General features: G+C 49.2%; 1 long non-coding RNA gene across 7 annotated transcripts in view; it reads left to right on the plus strand.

The window, feature by feature from the left end:
• LOC129397481 (uncharacterized) overlaps positions 1–15,411 on the plus strand; it is a 57,812-nt gene that overhangs the window by 15,852 nt on the left and 26,549 nt on the right. The window contains exons 3-6 of one of the 7 annotated variants that reach the window (XR_010111701.1): positions 651–722; positions 5,869–5,934; positions 9,421–9,640; positions 10,504–11,791. This is a non-coding gene — a long non-coding RNA (uncharacterized LOC129397481). The other 6 variants (XR_010111700.1, XR_010111703.1, XR_010111699.1 and 3 more) reach the window with 6 other exon arrangements.

A 15,411-nucleotide genomic window follows, 5' to 3' on the forward strand; every position in this document is an offset into this window, starting at 1 on the left:
ACCCGGCCCTTTGGTAAAATTTTAATATGCACTGAATTTTTAATGAATGCTACCATCATATAAATGGAAAGAACACTGTATTTTATCTTTCCCAGGAGTTGTTTACCATTTCAGAAAACCACAATACCAACAGTAATATGTTCATAGTATTTGAGTTGTCAAAACAACACACCTCTATTCATCTGCATTTATAGATGAGTAATGATTCTACATATCTGTATGACTGTATAATACTTATTTAGTCTTGTTTCAGAACACCAAATATAAAGAAGTACCCATAATGTTCCAGTAAATATTATTTTACCTCTCTTACATTCAAACTTATTTATTACAAATAGGTGCAATCCTTTGATTACATTATCTCTTCTAGTGTAGTTATGCCCAAGCATTTCTAGATCACAATGTGTATTCGTTTATTCTAAGTTATTTTCCTTTTTGTTCATTATCTTATAGTTAGGGTGGTATATTGATTTTCTAAAAAAATATGTGCATAGGTGCGTTGTATCATCTATAAATTTCATTTCGGAATAGTCAAGGTGGACTTACAAAATATTTGATGTAAAAACGGGAGCACTGGGTCTGATAGGGTTTGGGACCCACTGCTCTAGGTGACCTCATGGAGAATATTTGATTTTATCTCATTTTCACAGCAAATTCATTTCACTAGGTCCTATTATGATCACCATTCTGCACTGGAGGAAGCCGAGTAACAGAGACATGAGGTAACTTGCCTAAGGCCACATATCTAGAAAAGCAGGGAGCTAGAGCTCTAGAGCCCTCTTGCTATACCAGTTCACTATTCCACCTTCCACCCACCATGTCTGCCCAATCTTCCATGATTTGTCCAGGTGCCGCAGGGCCTTTCTACCTGGAAGCCCACCCTCTGCCCCTGTTAGCCTTCTTCTTTTTTTTTTTTTTTTTTTTTTTTTGATGGAATCTCACTCTGTTGCCCGGGCTGGAGTACAGTGGCGCAATCTCGGCTCACTGCAACTTCTGCCTTCCGGGTTCAAGTGATTCTCCTACCTCAGCCTCCTAAGTAGCTGGGATTACAGGCACGCGTCACCACACCCGGCTAATTTTTGTATTTTTAGTAGAGAAGGGGTTTCGCCATGTTGGCCAGCCTGGTCTTGAACTCCTGACCTTGGGTGATCCGCCCGCCTCGGCCTCCCGAAGTGCTGGGATTACAGGCGTGAGCCACCGCGCCCGGCCCCTGCTAGGCTTCTTGCAGGGTCCACTGGGGACACTGACTGGAAGGAAAAAAATGACTTTTCTCTTTTGGATAGAATTTTAACAGAATAAATAAAAGGGAAGAATTTTGCAAAGAGCAGATCCCCAATAAATTTTGCTGAAAGAAGGAATGAATGATTTGGTAACGTATCGGGGAGAGTACTGCTGGGTCCTTTGGAAGAGCCCCTGGGCTTTTAATAATTGATTTCAGCAAACTTATGTGAGTTTCCCTGGGGTTGATGCCGGGGTTCGCAGGGCTCTCAGATCAAGGACAAGGAGGAACACTTCCACTGTGTCCCCGCAGGCTGAGGGAGGCTGTTCACTCCTTTTCCTCAGGAAGCCCAGCTGTTGAAACCGATCAGCACATCTCCCTTGCCCTCTCCCCATGCACACGGACATGGTTTTCATGTCCTGGAGTTGGGGGTCTTTTTTATTGTATTATTTTTATTATTTTTTATTTTTTTATTTTTTCTGAGACAGTGTCTTGCTCTGTCACCCAGGTTGGAGTGCAGTGGTGTGATCTCGGCTCACTGCAAGCTCCTCCTCCTGGGTTCATGCCATTCTCCTGCCTCAGCCTCCCGAGTAGCTGGGACTACAGGTGCCCACGACCACAGGTGGCTAATTTTTTGTATTTTTAGTAGAGATGGGGTTTCACCATGTTAGCCAGGATGGTCTCGATCTCCTGACCTCATGATCCGCCCGCCTCGGCCTCCCAAAGTGCTGGGATTACAGGTGTGAGCCACCGCGCCCGGCGGGGGTCTTCTTCAAATAACAGCCTTTCCTCTGGCCCTTTGGTCTGTGATCTGACTGACCCCCTGTGTCCTGGTCTGAGGAACACCAGCTCCTACAACTGACAACCACAAAGGGATGCTGCACTTTTTCCCCGTGGGTCTCTGGCAGGGTCTCACTCTGAGCTACAACTTTTTCTTTCCTTCACTCAGCAAATGTTTTCTGAAGGCCTGCTTTGTGCCAGATTCTGAGGTGCAGGGATGAGCAATGACGCATTGTCCCCATCCCACACTGATCTCAGGTGCTTTCTTCCTCAACTAAACCATATACCCTTCCTGGAGGTGACTTGGGCCATCCCTCAGCGGAAGCCAGACTCCCCACTCTACCCCATTCCAAACCTTCCTCTCAGACCCACAAAAGATACTCAACTTCAGTCACCCTCTGCAGACTCAGATTTAGTACAAATGACTGGCTTTTGCAGTAGTGTGGGAAGAGCTGCAACAGGAGCATACAGAAGCTCTGGGAGACCACGGGGAAGGGCAGCTGAACCAGCCTGGGGTGAATAGGGAAGCCTTCCTGGAGGAGGGGATGCCTGAGTGTAGTCCCAAGGAATGGCTATGATTTGGCAAAGACAAAGGATGAGTGCATTGGTCAGGGTCCTAAAAGGGAACAGGCCCCCTTAAGTTAGGATGATTTGATGAGGGTTTATGCACAAAGAGGTTATTTGCAAAGGTTTAGGCAGAGTGTGGGAGAACAACACAAGATAGTACAGAAACTCAGGGCCAGCGGCAGCAGAGCTGTTTCCACCCCTAGGCCAGAAGACATGGGAGAGGGGCAGCCTGTACCCTGGAAAGAGGGAGAGTCGTGTCATTCAGGTCACCATCCCTCTAGGGAATCAGCCAGCCTGATGCAACCTTACAAGGAGGGAATCAATTGCCTTGACCTCATTCTTTCCTGTCTTCCAAACTCTTGCTGGTGGTCCCCATTGGCCAAACCCAACCAGGAGCCAGAGGGCACTGGAGCTGATTGATGTGATCTATACAGGGCAGACTTTGGGGCACAGAGCAGGCTGGAGAGTGGATCTGGCGTGGTAAGCAGAAGATATCCAGCATGCTGGGTCAGGGAGGGCCTTTCTAAGAAGAGGAGAACAATCTGTGAAGGCCCCATTCTTACACAAGAATGTATAAGTTGGGGAAATGTTTTCTTTATGTCTGGAGTAGAGTGAGTAGGAATGGGGGCGTCCATCATGAAAGGCCTTGCATGTCTTTCTAACGAATGTGAAAATTTATCCCAAAGGCGATGGGAGCCACTGAAGGGCTTTTGGCAGGAGGTGACCTGATCAGATTTGTGTTCTGAAATGATCACTCTCGCCCTAGTGTGGACGTGGTCTGGAGGAACACTTCAGACTAGAGATGGTGAGGCCTGAACCAAGACAATGGCGATGGAGAAAGAGGTGGATTGATTTGAGAAATGTTTAGGAAGTAGTGTCAAAAGGCGATGAAGGATTGGATGTGAAGGATGAAGGAAAGGGAGACGTCGAGAGCAGTGTCTGGGTTTCCACTTGAAGCTCAGGCTCGGGAGGGAGCGTGAGGGAGCAGGTTGCCTGTCCAGCTGTTGCTTCCTCGGCTTTGCTTTCTGGATTTGGGAGAAAGCTTAGATTGGCCCTCATTAGCAGGACCTCAGGCTTTCAAGGGGGTCTTGGAGGGGCTTCCTAGCCATGCCACAGGTTGGCCTCCCTTGGTTGTCTCAAGAGCACGCCAAACTAGAGAGCAAGTGAAGTCACCTTTTGCTGCCACCCTGGGACCTACTGAGCCGGGACCTGCTCCTCTCCCACCCCCTGCCCCTTCCCATATGGACAGGGGATGTGTTTTCTTTTAACTTGCTTCATTGCAGGAGCAAATGAGGTCCAGCTGAGGGGAGGGAACCAGCCATGGCGACAGAGCATGGGCTGTGTGAGCTTGGGCGAGAGTGGGGGCCCTGTCACCCTCAGTTTCCTTCCACTGGCTTTTCAGACAGCTGTGGTCCCTGTAGGCTCAGATTTCATCCCTAGCAATTCTGAAGAACATGCTCTCCAGTAACAGGTCCCATTCCTTGGAGTTCTTTACCTAGAAACCTGGAATAATTTTCTTTTGTTGCAGAGGAAAATGCTGAGGTTGTTCTTCCATGGTCTAAGAACTTGAGTAGTCATGGCAACGCATGAGGGTGGGGTGGGTGAGGTGGGGGCGTCTTAGCAGTGTTTCGTTTCAAATGCCAGATTAAAGGAAAAGCATCTTTGGAGTTCGCCTCATTAAGACATAGCTCAGTGCAGGCTTGTTGGATGGTTCTCCAGCTCATCATTTTACACATTACATTTTCCCTACATGTCCTTGCCTGATGGGCAGTCTTCTGGGACTTCTCCCTGAGAATTTTGGCTCCGAGACTTCTCCAAGAATTTCAGCTCATTTCTGGCAAGAGCGTTGGTGGGGGTGACTCTTTTGTTCCTGTCGAGGACCTTGTCTTGTAAGTCCTTTGCTTCCAATGGGACTGCCACTTTAAAAAGCCAAAGGTAACATGTTTATTGAGAGTTTGTTCTGGCTACAAAAAGAAAGATGGCGATTGAGCAGCCATTTCCTTTTCACACTACGCTTTTGGTCCAGGATCTTTCTCTCAGAGTTTGGCCAGGTCAAGCCCAAAGCTGGCTCTGGGGATCTAGGCCATCCTTCCGACTGCCCTTCTGGGACGCGTCTTAGAAAAAGTAAAGGTGGAAACGTTTAACCTAGACACTGGCTGCAAGTGCTTTCTTCCTCAACTGAACCTTATCCCCTTGCTTGAGCTGACCTGGGGGTCCTCCCTCTTGAGGAGCCACTCCCCACCCTGCTCCAGTCCAAACCTCTCCTATACCCGCAAAAGATACTCAACACATTAGAGTTGCCCAGTTATCAACTAAAATATTTCCCAAGTCCTCATTTATGCTTTCCAGTGGTCTCCTAGATTCTCCTTGTGATTCATGTTCTTATTAACCATAGCCCTCATGTGCTGAATACTTACTAAGAGGCCAGATTTCTATTTATCACCTGATTTAATAGTCACCAACAACCCCGTGAGGCAGGTACTAGCAGTCTCATCTTACAGAGGAGGGAACTGAAGGCCCCCAAAGCTAACTTGTCTAGAACCAAATAGCTAGTAAGAGGTAGAGCTGCAATGACGTGGGGTCTGTCTGGTGACACACAGTGCTCTCTCCACTAGGTGACATAGCCTGCCTGCATCCTCAGCTGCTTTCACCCTGTCTCACCTGATCACAGCACACATTTCCACCTGCATGAGCCCTGCCTCATTCCAGCCAGAATGTGGTCACTGAACCATCTCCCCAAAGTCCCCCTTTCATTCATTTTATTTTTATTTTATTTTTATTTTTATTTTTATTTTTTTGAGATGGAGTCTCACTCTGTCCCCCAGGCTGGAGTGCAGTGACTTGATCTTGGCTCACTGCAAACTCTGCCTCCTGGCCTCAAGTGATTCTCCTGCCTCAGCCTCCCCAGTAGCTGGGACTACAGGTGCATGCCACCATGCCTGGCTAACTTTTGTATTTTTAGTGGAGATGGGGTTTCACCATGTTGGTCCAGGCTAGTCTCAAACTCCTGACCTCAAGTGATCTGCCTGCCTTGGCTTCCCAAAGTGCTGGGATTACAGGCGTAAGCCACCGTGCCCAGCCCCAAAGCTCCCCTTTCATTGCTCCCGTGCTAGGCTCCCCTGCTGGGCTCAGTTTTGAGGGTACAGAGACCATGACAGTCTTCTTCACCCTGGTATCTATAGGGCTTGACCTGTAGAAAGTGCACAAGTAATTACTTACTTACAGAGTCAATGGAAATATCTTTCTTCCACCAGCGCCCCCCCAACCACATCCCCCTTATTCTTTCTCTTCTCCCTTCCCAGCTACAGCCACAAGCTGTCTCCACCATCAGATGTGGCTTACCTGGTTCCTGAGTCAATTCCATCCAGGTAGGAGGAATCCTATCAGAAAGTATGTGAGTGCGTTTGCAGAGTACATTCCTGTGGAGCCCCCTTATCTCTGGCTGCATCTGCTTCTGCAGGGAGAAAGTATCCCTGCTGTGAGAGGTCTGGGATCTGGAGTACAGAGGGTAAGCCCTGGGCCCCCACTTACCCCCGGGGTCCCATCCTCACTCACCTCCCTCCTGTATCATCCTAGTCCGCAGAGTAGCTTTTCACTAAGCTCTTACTGGATTGGACTCTTCATATGCATTATCTCATTTAACCATCACAACAACCCCAAAGGCAGACAGTAGTATCTCCATTTTATAGGAGAGGAAACTGAGGCTTGAAGGGATTACGTCACTTGCTAAGGACTCACAGGGATTTGAACAGGGGCTTCTCTGTGGTCGCAGCCTTTGTGATGTTTCCTTCTCACACGGGCTGGGCTTCTGCCGTGTTCTACCCATCTAACCTGGGAAGCCCTCCTGATTTCTGGGGACCTGACAATCTCAGGAGCTAATCATCATGGTTAGAATAGGTACAATTTTGCGAGCATCCATCTATACCAGAAGCTCCACAAATGGCCTGATTTAACCTTCATCCCTGTGAAGTAGGTGCTAGGATTCTCTCCACTTTGCAGATAAGGAAACCGAGAGGTTAAGTGTTACCGCCAGTGTTGTACAACTGCTAAAGGGGTGGAACAGGATTCAAACCAGGCTTGTGTGAGACTGAAACCCGTGTGCTATACTACTCCTTCTAAGGGTGTCTGACAAGGGCTGGACTCTGATCGTCGTCTACTCCCCTTTGGGAACCCTGCTTCTAGCTGGGGTCCAGCCACCCAGAACCAGGTTGCAGCTGCCTTCCTGCTACTGACCTCCCACTGTCTCCACCCCACCTGCCTGACGGGCCAGCCTCCCAGCCCCACCTGAATGGAGCACACTTCTGTGCCCCTCTAGTGCTGTGCTTGGCCACGCGGCAGCCAAGTCAGTTTCTCTAGCCCAGCTTCCTCCGGTCCCCAACCCTGCCCTCCGGTGTCTGTGGCGGTCGCCATGTGCGTGGAGAGGTTTTCGTGTGATTCTTTCCACCACCATCCGCCAGCTGGTTGGGCTGCTACCTGCTCTAATCCCTGCACAGCTCTCTAAGGTGGGCTAAGCGAGTGTCAGCACCTCTCCCTGGCTTCTTGGGCTTCATGTAGCTCCCTCACTTCTATCCACCAGTGACAGCCTCTTCCCTGTGGCCCTGGTACCCCCCTTCTGAGACCAGTCTCTATGGCTGAGCCTGGCTCAATGCCTCCTCAGCACTAGAGCTCATGCTTCCTGTGGCCCCCGGCTGCTTGCTGACCAGAATGCCTGCGTTCCACCCTGTTCTGCCATCTGATGCCTGCCTGAGTGTCTGCACTGACTCCTGTCTCTTGTCTTCCTCTGACCCCTGAGCAGCACAAGCCCCTAAGCCTCAGCATGTCCCCACAAGCCCCAAGCCCTGCCTCATGACCCTTGCCTGGTCTCACCCCACTTGAGTGGACATTTTCCAGCCTTTTCCCTCAACATCTCTCAACTTGGACTCTGCTCCCCATAAAGCAGAATCAATGACTCACCTAATAATATGTGCTGGGAGTCCATGTGCAAGACATTGTATAGGGCACTGAGACCTCCCAGCTGTCCCCTGACTCTCAGGCCCGCCATCTCTCACTCTTTGTGGCTGGTTTTTGCTGTTTTCCTTGATTCCTATTAGGGCAGCAGAAGCCCCTCCATGCTGCCCACCTCACTAAAGGCCTTGTAGGTTTTGTTTTGTTTTTTGAGACAGAGTCTTGCTCTGTTGCCCCCGCTGGAGTGCGGTGGCACAATCTCGGCTTGCTGCAACCTCCACCTTCTGGGTTCAAGCAATTCTCCTGCCTCAGCCTCCCAAGTAGCTGGGATTACAGGGGAGCACCACCACACCCGGCTAATTTTTGTATTTTTAGTAGAGATGGGGTTTTGCCATGTTGGCCAGGCTGGTCTCGAACTCCTGACCTCAGGTGATACACCCACCTCAGCCTCCCAAAGTGCTGGGATTATAGGCCTGAGCCACCATGCCTGGTTGGCCTTGTAGGTTTTGAAGCCTACTTGGAGGTCTCTAAGTCAGGGCTTCCCAATGTTCTTTGCACATGAAGGAATGGATACTGTCTGTGTGACACACTGCAGGAACTGCTGGCAGCCTGAGAAGGGCCAGCTAGGGGGTCCAGACACCCCAGGCCAAGCCCCAAGGGCTAAACGGATGGGTCAGGTCTCTGCTCACCTGGAACCCATTCTGTTGAGAAGCTCTCCTCTAAGCCTTGACTATAAAAATAGTAATAGCTTCTTTTTATTGAGTGATTAAAATGTGCTGGGTGGTGTGTGAGGCATTCTACATACATTGTCTCTGTAGTGACGGGAAGTCATCATCATCCCCATTTTATAGATGAGGACTGAGGCTCAGAGATTCAGCAACTGGCCCAAGGGCGTTACCTCTCTGAACTTCTAATGTGCTTAAAAAGCAATGTCAGTGTCAAGTGATTTACCCTACAACATTCTTTGTTTCCTCTATATATTGTGGTTTTTTTGTTTGTTTGGTTTTTTTTTGTTTTGGAGTTGGAGTCTCACTCTGTCCCCCAGACTGGAGTGCAGTGGCGCAATCTTGGCTCACTGCAACCTCTGCCTCCCAGGTTCAAGCCATTATCTTGCCTCAGCCTCCCGAGTAGCTGGGATAACAGGTGCCTGCCATCACGCCAGGCTAATTTTTGTTTTTTTAGTAGAGACAGGGTTTCACCGTGTTGGCCAGGCTGGTTTCAAACTCCTGACCTTGTGATCCACCCCCTTTGGCCCCCCAAAGTGGTGGGATTACAGGCATGAGCCACTGCGCCCAGCCGCCTCTATATGTTCTCATCTTGCAACAAAACAGGGAGCTCTTCATGTCTAATGCATATTTTCATCCCTACTCTGCATCACACACTTAGGTGTTCCATGGTTATTCTCCAGGTCCTTCTGAGAAGCCCACACAGCTCCTTAGGCCCAGCCCTCACCACTTCTGTCCCAGAGGAGTAAAACCCAAATGCCTTCCATAAAGGAGGCCAGACCTTTTATGCAGGGAGGGTGTTTGGGAAGAGGAATGAGCTGCCAGCAGGCTGCCTGGTGACTGTGGCCTTATGGGAATCAGGATGTTTCCAAGTCAAAGGCTGCAGGAGTTCCTGTCTCTTTGCTCCTCCTCAGCCAGGGATCTGCAACATGCTCATTCCACGGTCATGGCCTCGGGGGATCTCTTCCACTTTGGGTATTGAGAAATCTCACATATCTCTATAAAGATGATCCTGTCTTTATGCCCAGCTCCTTATGGCAATTCTTGAGAGAGGGAGAGCGTCAGGGAATTGAGAATGGGGTGCTGTTGCCACACTCCTGCCTCCATTCTGTTGTGTATAATACGGAATGTTAGGGTCATGTGACACTAGAAATTGCCAAGCTAGTCCAATCTCTCCATTTATAGATGGTGAAGCCAAGGCCTGAAGACCTTTCCCGCAAGGTTGCAGAGGAAGAGGCAGAAGAAGGACCAGAACCCAGCTCCCCTGACTCCCTATCCAGTGCTCTTCTCATAGATTACATTGCTTCAGCATCCACCTGGCTATTGCTCCATCCAGGGGTTACAGGAGTCACTGACTGTTTTGGTTGCTTCTTGGTTGGAGGATGTTGTGCCTCACCGATGAGAGGTGGGTATTGGTGGGCAAGGCCACTAAACAGGTCAAAAATTCAATTGTCCCCACATGGCCTTATTGGCCCCTGCAACACTGGGCAAGTTGACAGACGGGTTGTTTGTGATTGCCAGTGCCACGCTCCCTGTATTCCCATTGTCTGGAAATGTGGCAGGAGGGCAGTTGCCTCTATTTTGAAGACTGCAGTTGCTATGGACCCATCAGAGGCACAGACATTCTAGCGAGTAGATCTCTGGGTCCGGCTGTTCCTCAGCCTGGCAGGACCGGTAGGGTTAACTGCGAACTGCTCTCCTCCCCATCTTTGCAATTTCTTCCAGAGAGAAGGAGCGAGCACTCTGCCATCTACATATTTTCAGCTGAGTTATATTTTGCATAAAGTAAACTTAGCAAACAGAGAACACAGTGAGAATATATTTGGCTTTGAAGCGTCAGTGCTCTGACAGGCATTTCCTATTAGCTATCTCAGAGCCGACCAGCCCGGCTGGGTTTTGCTTAAGTGGCATAATTCTCCTGCAGTGGAGACAGCTCATTCATTAGTCATTCCAAAAGCCAGATACAAAATATCCTTCTCTAAGCCAACTCCACCAACCAGCTCCCCAGCCCGGGTGGAACAATGAAACTATGAGGCTTACCAGCCCGGCAAAGGTCAGCCGGAGAGCTACCTGTCTGTGGGCTTTGGAAGATAGCTTTGGCTTCAGCCTTTCATTTCCCTCAGGAACAGGAAGGACGCGTCTTCCTCCTGTTGGCAGAGGCCTTAGGATCCTTACCGAGGGTGGGCTTCTTCCCATTTCACTACAGCGTCACTTGCAACAGCACCAAGCCCTGATTTAACACACTCTGTTTTGTTTGTGTTTTTTTAGCCGGAAGCAAAGGTACCAGTTCTTAGAGGAAGCGTAGGAATGTGTCCCTTCCTGCTCGGGTCTCTCAACTGAACTCAACCCTTCCTTGATTGATTGACAAGCATGTTATCTCTCATAATCCCTGCCCGGTAAGGGCTGATGTTCCCATTTTACACATGAGGATATTGGAGCTCAGAGAAGTGAAATGATTGCTGAAGGTCACACAGCCTGGCTTCAAGCCTCTCGGGCTCCAAAAGGCATCTTCTGTTCTCTCCGTCAGGAAGCCTCTTTTGGGTAATTAACTGAGATTAAAAATGAAAATATACATGAAAGAAAGGTCCTTTTTTCAACCTGACAAGAACTAAGAATGCCTCTGTATTCCAGGCACCCAGACCAGGGTGGGCTGGAAAGCCAGCCAGGGAGAAAGCAGGAGAAAGCAAGCATGTTCTAACAGGAAGGTTAAAGCACCCTGGGATGCGAGTTGGGGTGGAGAGGTGAAGAGGGCAGTTCTCACAGGGGCAGAGCTTGGTTTGGGGTAGGCCAGGAGCTGGGACCAGAAGAGGGACAGGGAAGGGTTTATTGTGGGTCCACGGCCCAGCTCCACTGCATGGGCCATCTGACAGCGCCTGACCGAGCAGAATGCCAGGGTGTAAAGACCCCACTAATACCCAGTCAATGAGAGGAACACCAGAGGAGCGCCCAGAATGTTCTTGTGCAGAGGCAAAGAGCAGGAGTTTGTGACCACAGCTGGCAGTCCCTGTCATCCTCACTGAACGACCTCTTAGCATTCCAGGTGGACAGACATATTCACAGGTGCCCAGACAAATGAGGTCTGTGGGAGAGAGACAGGCTACATCAGAGGTAGAATATGTATTTACATAAACTAGGAATGAGAGTCTCAGAAGCCTTCCGAAGCAGATGTCTGCTTAAACCTCTTGAGCGGTGCCCTCCTTAGCCTGGAAGGAAGGCCTTGCTCAGGTAGTCTCAACCCGCCTCTGTGGTGTGATTTAACACCTTCACCTTCATTCCACCACACTCTATCTCAAACTATCTGTTGTTCTCAAATACACAGAACACTTTCACTCCACCAGCTCTTCCACATGTGATTTTCTTTGCATGTACTTCATCTTTCTCATCTGCAGCCCCACCTGGCAAACTCCTACTCAGCCTTCAAAACCCTGCCTAAATGCCACTGAATCTGGAAGCCTTCTTCAATCTTCTCAGTACACATTTGTCTGTATTCCTGATCCTTTGTCTATAACTCTGGTAAATCATTGATCCTAGTGCACCGTCAAGAACTTGTCCTATTTTATCTGTAGATTCCCAGAGCCCAATCAAGATCCTCACATGTAGAAAGTAGTAGATCAATTAAATAAAGCAAGCACAGCCAGAATGGCTGGGAATTTGCGAGCATGTGCCCCAGAATGATTGTACCTCAGACCTGGAAGAAAATGTGGAGTTGATCTAAGTAAACCTGACGTTTGAACGCCTCATCTGCATTCACAGCCTGAGGTAATATACATAAACCACCTAATCTAGTAACTGACAGGTATTAGTCAGTGAATGGTGGCTGATATTTTTGTTTTTGTTGTCATTTCTTAGGGAATCAAAATAGACATAGAAGAATTCGCAGAAAGAGCAACAGATCTGCAGTTGGGGCTGTGGCTCTGCCTCTGAGACTCTCCCTTTATGACTTTGAACAAGTCATTTCACCCTCTTGAGGCCTCGATTTCCTCATCAATAGTTTGGGATACAACTAGGTGTCCTGTAATTGGTGCCTTTCAGCTCTAATCAAAACAAAAACAAGACCCAAGCAAACATCATCACTGACAGATCTGAGGGAATCCAGCTCAGATCTTCCTGGTGTCATCTCTGATCAGAAATCAGGGAACCAACCCTGACCTTAATGGCCCTTCTAGGGGTGTGCTCTTCCCCTGGGCAGAGCCAATCCCCAGGGAAGCAGAAAGTCCTACTTGCCAAACTCCTGGCCAGTCACACCCGCTTTGCCATCCTGGAGAAGGAGGGATTGTTGTGGAGCTTGTGGCAAAATCCCTCTTCCTCCCCCAAACACAGCTATGATTAGCTGTGTCCTCACCACGAAACTGCAGGGGTGTGTGCGGGTGAGTCATAGCTGTTCAAATCACATTTATAGAGAGCTCGCATGGCAGGGGGCTTGGTGGCTGTCAGAGGCACCCCAGTTCCCTTTCTCTACCCCCAACAATTGCTGAGATTTTAGGACCCAGGCATTTGGGTGACAGAGTTTCAGAATCATCTGATGCCACCGGCTTCTTATGCCAGGCCCCAGCCACCCAGAGCGGCTCCCCTGGAGGAGGAGGGGGCTTGGTCCCCATCCCGTCCCACCTGGGAGAGCTGTCCCAGGGTCAGCCCCAGGCCTGAATTGTCACTGTCTCTCACCACCCTCTCCCTGGGGCCTGCCATTCCCAGGACCACTCCGAAGGAATCAGGTACTCTCTCCAGGTGCGAACCCCACAACCTCCAGGAGCCCCAGCTCCTGCCACTCCATGCCCTAGGCTCACTCGTAGCTGTTGGCACAGGTGTCCCAGCCTCTCTGAGCTGTGCACTGTGGTCTCAAATGCCCCCTCCCACTCCCTTTCCACCCAGCCACGGGGACCCTGACAGCTCCCATCAGGAGCTGAGAAAGAAGCAGAGGCCTCTTTGGTGGAGGAATCCCGGCAGGCCGGCAAGTCCCAACAGGCCGATGTTGGGCTGCTGCAGGCAGACAGTGAGTCACCTGGGTCCCCGCTGCTTACAGGACAGAGCCAGAATAATGACAATAATAATAGAGGTCCACGGTGCTGTTATTAACGCCCACCTTTCCTCCCAGGACCCTGTCTCCTTTATCCATCTGACAGCCCTTGGGGCAGGGAGGGGCCAAGGGCCCAAGAGATTTTATTGCCCTGTCTTAAATAGGGGGGAAACTGAGGCTAAAGTTGTTTCCCACTGAACTGCTAGTCCTGAGAAGAGGACTCTGCCTCCTAATGTACCTCATGCCAGGAAAGTTCTGCAGCCCCCCAGTTAGTGGGCTCCTCACTGGCAAAGCTCTAGGCTCAGGGAGGAAAGAACCCACATTTCTGGATTTCTCACACTCTGTCCTCTAACCCTTACTTACAACAACAGCTCTAGGGACTAGTTATGATTATTATCCTCATTTGATGGATGAGGAACTTGAAGTTCAGAGAGGCTAGGTAAATTCCCAAGGTCATGCAGCAAAGGAGAAGCAGACCCAAGATGTGAAGCCAGGTTGGTTTGACTGTGCTCTCTCACTCAGGGTCCTGTAATCCAGGATCTAGAGTTTCCAAGTGTGGCTTCCTAGGCCTTTTGGGCCTGTTCTTCCTCCATTGCCTTCCCCACCTGGGCTCCCTCTATCTCAAGCTTAGGGTTCCTCCCAGGGCCCCCTGGAGGCCAGCTTTCATTTTCATCTTGAGCAGCCGTGGAAAAGTAAGGACTCAACCACTTTAATTTTGGGGTCTTAGTAATTATCTGACACCACCCACTCAACTCTACCCACTAGTTATTATAATAATAACAATAATAATTTAGAGAAGCGATGGCAATGATCACAGCGTTTACAGAATCCGGGACTGGGCGGAGGTAGATATAGCCTCACACTTCCTTTTTCTATCAGTGTGGTGCTAGTTTTGGGAGTAAGGACTGTTGGAGTCTAGTCAGTTCTGGCAAGGATGCCAAAAATCACATGACTGAATGCGCCCCTAAATGCCTGTGTGCCTTCATTTCCCCCTCTGTCAAATGTGGGAAAAAGCCTTGCAAGACGATGTGCTTTCAGCTTCCTGAAATAAAGTCATGATAAGCAACCTTTTCTTCTTCGCCACCCTATAGTCACTATTTACAATGACCGAGGAGTCTGATGCCTAAATGATACATTGTCTTCATGCTCCAGTCTCCCACTGTCTGACTGCCCGGCTCTTCTTTGACGAGACATCTCACCGATTGCGACCCTTGGTCTTAGGAAGGGTGATGGGCTGGGCTGGAGGCCTGGGCTGAGCTCTTGGGTGCAGGGGGAGCCTCAGCTTTTCCAGCCCTCATCCTCAACGGCTGCCTCTGCCAAGGCCCTGGAGCTACAGAAAGCAAGACCAGTGCCTGAGTGCAATAAATGCTTTTATTAGCCCTTTTATTAATGACGGTTGGTATTTGTTGAGAAGCTGGGACAATAGTTATTCCAGTAAGAGGATATTAAGCTCCCTCGAACAGGCCCTGTACATCTAACAGGCTCTGGCCCCCAGCCTCCCCTGACGCAGGTTTGTTACACTGCAGCACACCCCTGGCCTCCTAGCAACTCCAAGAAGGGAGAGGAGGGATGGGGGAGGTAGGGATAATCTGGTGTCATTAAACACACAGGCCTTTGTGGAGGTTACCGTACACCAACAGCAGGAAGCTTTTTCTTCCTTCTGAGAGCATAGGGAGCCTATGTGATTTTGTTTTTTTTTTGTTTTCGTTTTTTTGTTTTTTGCTACCCCTGTGCTCCTGGCTATTTTACCTCCAGAGCTGCTGGTGATAAGTTGGTAAAGGAGGACCTCCTTAAACCATTTGTTAAACCATTTGAGACTGTTCCTAGTACTTGTTTTAAGCTATTTTACATGATTTTTAATGTAATAAACACATTTATAATACTATGTGGTGGCAATGTGCTGAGTGCTTTTCAAATACTAATTTATTTAATACTCATAATGTCTCAGTGAAGTAGGCACTATACTTATCCTTATTTTATAAATGAGGAAATGAGGCCCAGAGAGGTTAAGTGACTTGCCCAAGGTCACACAGCTGATAAGTAACAGAGTTAAGGTGTGAACCCACGCAGTTGTCTCTAGAGTCTATGCTTTTTATCCGAAATTTCAAAACTGAGTCTGAAAAGAACTGGGAAATATTGCCTAAATTCACAAGCTTTATTGC

The sequence above is a fragment of the Pan paniscus genome, chromosome 2 (assembly GCF_029289425.2).
Source record: "Pan paniscus chromosome 2, NHGRI_mPanPan1-v2.0_pri, whole genome shotgun sequence".
NCBI lineage: Eukaryota > Metazoa > Chordata > Mammalia > Primates > Hominidae > Pan > Pan paniscus.